Genomic DNA, 5,047 nt, shown 5'->3' on the forward strand with positions numbered 1-5,047 from the left:
CAACACCATTCCGAACAGCATTTGAACAAGTTTATGGAAATACATTAGAACCTCTGTTACTTATTGGTGTGATTTTCATACCCACCACTACAGGCAATTTTTCCAGAAGAGAGAACTAAGTTATTATTGCTTGCTTTTCCTGACCTACTCCCCATCTCTCCCAGGTAGGAAGCCTTTCTGCAACAAAGGTCTTTTTCCATTAAAATTCTTTGTGGACAGTGATTGTGTTTAGCAAAGTGGTTTCTAATCTCACCTCTTCCTCCACCCCTAACTCCTGGAGACAGGAGGTGTGGAGCCAGCAGCCAAGAGGGAGGAGATCAGATGTTGCCGGTGTTCAGCGTGGGTGACATATAAGCCAATAAACACTGTGTAGGCTTTCTATGTACATTTTTTTCATTTGACTTCAAGGGATCATTACTCAATGTTATTTCTCATACTGAAGAATCTAAGGCTAATGCTTTGACTTGATTTTAAGGACTGAATTTTTTCTGCTGGTATAAATAGTATGGACACAGTAAAAGTGCTTGAGAGAGCCTAATGAACCATTTCTTACACCCCATTACCTTTAGTCTGATATGACTGAGAGTGCAGGCACTAATTATCCTCTCTCTCACAGACACCGACATAGATCTACAGTAGGTCTTAAAACACAATTTCCCATACAACTCATCACTTCCTTGCATAATATATTCCTGTATTTTTCTCTCTGTTGCAATTTAAACAAGAAAAGGTTCTTACCTCCCTATAACTTTTTCTAAATACAAAGGACATATAGTTAACGTCTTCATCTCCAGGGACCAACCATAACCTCATGCACAATTAAAAATGTGGATTTTTAAAAAATTACAAATATTATATTTCATAGTAGCCTCTGCCATGGGAGAATGGCCTAAAATGCATTTGGGAAAGTAAGAAACACATATATGGATATATAACACTCACTTCCTTTTGCCATATATGAATGACATTTTTTACCCTAAACCTTATTTATAATGTATGAAGCATATGCTGCTGCATAATATCAATAAACATCCTTTCTCGCAATATTATACCACTCTAGCATGTGAAAGAAATATCTTTGTAGTTTATGCAAGAAAAAGAATAAGCTATGACACTCATGCCAGACTTGATGTAGTGAGAAATAGAAACATCTTTTCAATGAGATAATTTAGAAACCTACAAAATATGTCTGAATGTAGATGGCTCTTTAAGATAACATATACATTTATGAAGGAGATATATAAGGACACAGCAGGCCATGTGCTCTCAGTATTTAAGCATCTTCCTATATTACACGTTGAATAGTTTGGACAAGGAGTTTAATTGGGGGGTATCCCTTATCCTAGAGCAGAAACTGAAAAGAGGTCAAGCGTGGAGGAATACACCTTAGAGCAGACATTTGTAACGCCATGGCATACGGAAGATGTACAGGGTGCTCACGGGTTCCCATGCTATTGACTCTCTTTGGGCATTTAGGAAGGAATCCATGATAGGAGTTGTATAGCCTGTTCACCCCAGTGTACAGGTTAAATATTATTCATTTTTTCCTACGTGTCACAGTGTAGAAAAATCATGGGAAATATTATAAAAGAATCTTTTTTTCCCTTTTTAAAAAAATTCAAAGTAATATGAGGGTACAAATTTTTAGGTTACATTGCTCTCACTTCCAAGGTCAAGTTCAAGTTGTAGAAGAGCCCTTCCCTCTTCTGAAGGGCTCAGAGGGCATGACTTACACTGTGCACATTAGGGGAGATCCTCCCAATTGCCCTCCCTCCAATCTTCCTCCCCCTCCCACCTCCCTTCTCCTTCCTCACTCCCACCCTCTTACTAGACTATATTTGTGTTTTATCTTCCATATGGGTGTGCAATTGTTTCTACATTGGTTTCATATTAGTATTCAGTACATTGAATACTTTTTTTCCATTCTTGAGATACTTTACTAAGAAGAACGTATTTCAGCTGCATCCAGGTAAACATAAAAGATGTAAAGTCTCCATCTTTTTATGGTTGAATAGTATTCCTTAGTATACACATACCACACTTTGTTGATCCATTCATGCGTTAATGGGCATTTTGGTTGCTTCCATGACTTGATAATTATGAATTGAGCTGTAATATACATTCTGATGCAAATGTCTTTGTGGTAAAATGATTTTTGTTCTTCTGGGTAGATACCTAGTAATGGGATTGTAGGATCAAATAGAAGGACAATTTTTAGTTCTTTGAAAATTCTCCATACTTCTTTCCATAACAGTTGCATTAGTTTGCAATCCCACCAGCAGTGTAGAAGTGTTTCCTTCTCTCCATGTCCATGTCACCATCTGCAGTATTGGGACTTCATGATGTGGGCTAATTTTACTGGGGTTAGGTGATATCTGAGAGTGCTTTTACATTTTTCTAATGATTAAAGATAATGAGCACTTTTTCACATGTTTGTTGGCCATTCTTCTGTCTTCTTGGGAGGTTCTGTTCATATCTCTTACCCAGGGATGAATGGGGTTGTTTGTTCTTTTCTTTTTAATTAATTTGTATTCTCTACACATTCTAGTTATCAGGCCTTTGTCAGACTCATAACATGCAAAAATCTTCTCTCATTCCAAAGGCTGTCTGCTTGGTTTGGTTGTAGTACCCTTATCTGTGCAAAAGCTTTTTAGCTTGATCAAATCCCAGTTATTTATTTTTGGTGTTGCTGCAATTGCCAGTAGGGTCTTCTTCATAAAATATTTTCCAGGCGAATATTTTCAAGTGTTTCCCCACACTCTATTCTAGAATTTTTATTGTTTCGTGTCTTAAATTTACATCTTTTATCCAGTGAGATCAATTTTTGTCAATGATGAAAGATATGGGTCCAGTTTCAGGCTTCTACATGTGGCTACAGCTCTACACAATCATATATTAAATAGGGGTTCTTTCCCCCAGTGCATGTTTTTGTTAGGCTTATCAAAGATCAAATGGCAATATGTGGCTGCATTCATCTCTAGATTCCCTATTCTATTCCATAGATCTATGTCTCTATCTTTGTGCCAATACCATGTTGTTTTGATCAGCATAGACTTATAGAGAAGTCTGGTAATGTGATGCCTCCAGATTTGTTTTTATTTCTAAGAATTGAATTGGCTATTCAGAGCTTTTTCTGGTTCCACATGAAATGAAGTATTGTTTCTTCAAGTTCTTCAAAGTATGATATTGGTGCTTTGATGTGGATTGCATTAAATCTATAGATTGCTTTGGGTAGTACGGGCATTTTAACAATGTTGATTCTTCCCAGCCATGAGCATGGTATGTTCTTCCATTTGTTTACATCTTTTGCTATTTCTTTTCTCAGAGTTTCATAGTTCTCTTTATGGAGATCTTTCATATTCCCAGGTATTTCATCTTCATTGGTACTACTGTAAAAGGAATAGAGTCTTTGATTTTATTCTCAGCTTGACTAGTGTTAGCATATATGAAGGCTACTGATTTGTGGGTGCTGATTTTGTATCCCAAGATGCTGCTATAATCCTTCATCGCTTCTAAGAGCTTTGTTGTTGAATCCCTGGGATTTTCCAGGCATAAGATCATGTCATCCATAAAAAGCGAGAGTTTGATTTCCTCTGTCCCCATTTGAATACCCTTGATCTTTTTCTCTTGTCCGATTGCAATTATAAAGGAATCTTCTTTGTCAATACAGTAACCTTGCTGAAGAACTGAAACTTTCCTCATGGAATTTGCATAGGGAGATACGGAAAAATTATAAGGTTGACAAGATTTATTTTCTGCACTACTCACCATATTTTAATAGAGTTGAGGAAAAAGAGCCTAAAAAATACATCAAGCCTATAAAATACTTGATCCCATGGACCACAAAGTGATAAAGTTCATGCTTGTGCTTTCCAGAGTATTCAGGCTACACTGACAGACAGTTGTACAAGACCAGAATGAACCTCCTGGGTGAAGTGCTCTTACCACCACAGAGATTAAATAGCTCCCTCCTTTATAACCTCTCATCATGTTGTACATACTTCACAGCATGTGTGTCCTTATCTGCCATATGACACAGTGTATAATTACAAAACATGTCCCTATTTTCTTTCCTTCTTAGAAGAAATCCTCAATCTGTGTTTGGCCCTATTCCTTGTTGTCTCCTAAAAATTTTGTTCTCTCTTGCCTATCTTTCTTTCTTCTCCTCCTGGTCCCTTTTACACCCGTACAAATGTACACAGTCTCCACATCTTTAATCACCACCCCAACTTGCCACCACCTTTAGATATTATCTTATCTCTATGATTCCTTTTATATCAAGTTTCTCAAAATACTGTGCTATACTCACTCTTTGCTTCCTCCTATTTTATTTACTCGTTAAATTTCTGTGGTCTGATTTCCAACCCTAAACACTGGCCAGGACAACATCAGTTATGATCTCTCTCTACCAAATCTTACTTGACTTGATGTGAGCTACTCTATCCTTAAAACTCAGGCCTCCACTCATTCAGTTCACTATTCTCCCCTTCTCGAATCTCTTCTCACCCCTCCATGAGCTCTGGCCTTCTCATCTCAGATCTCTTTACATCCTCCTTTGTCCTTTAACAGTCAACACTACTAGGTTTCTGTTCTTGGTCCTTTTTCTTTCTCGTACTTTACACTCTTCCTTGGCAGTTACTTGGATACTCCACAGGCAGCACAATTAAACATGTCCAAATCTGCACCCGTTATCTTTCCTCAAATATCACTTACTCCCTGCTCTCTCTCTTTTGTACTCCCTATTTTGGTCGATAGCACCAGTATCAGACCAATTATCTAAGCCAGAAATTTGAGAGTTGTATTAAAGTTACTTTTTAATTTTGTTTTTGTGGTTAGAAGCAATAAGAAATCAACTCCAGGCTCTGTATCTGTAGCTCAAATGGCTAAGGCGCCAGCCACATACACCTAAGGTGGTGGGTTCGAATCCAGCCCAGGCCCACCAAACAATGATGGCTGCAACCCCCCCCCCAAAAAAATAGCCAGGCATGGTGGCGGGCACCTGTGGTCCCAGCTACTTGGGAGGTGGAGGCAGGAGACTTGCTTGAGC

Source organism: Otolemur garnettii, unplaced genomic scaffold, assembly GCF_000181295.1.
Source record: "Otolemur garnettii isolate 467f Iridium unplaced genomic scaffold, OtoGar3 scaffold00017, whole genome shotgun sequence".
NCBI classification, from domain to species: domain Eukaryota; kingdom Metazoa; phylum Chordata; class Mammalia; order Primates; family Galagidae; genus Otolemur; species Otolemur garnettii.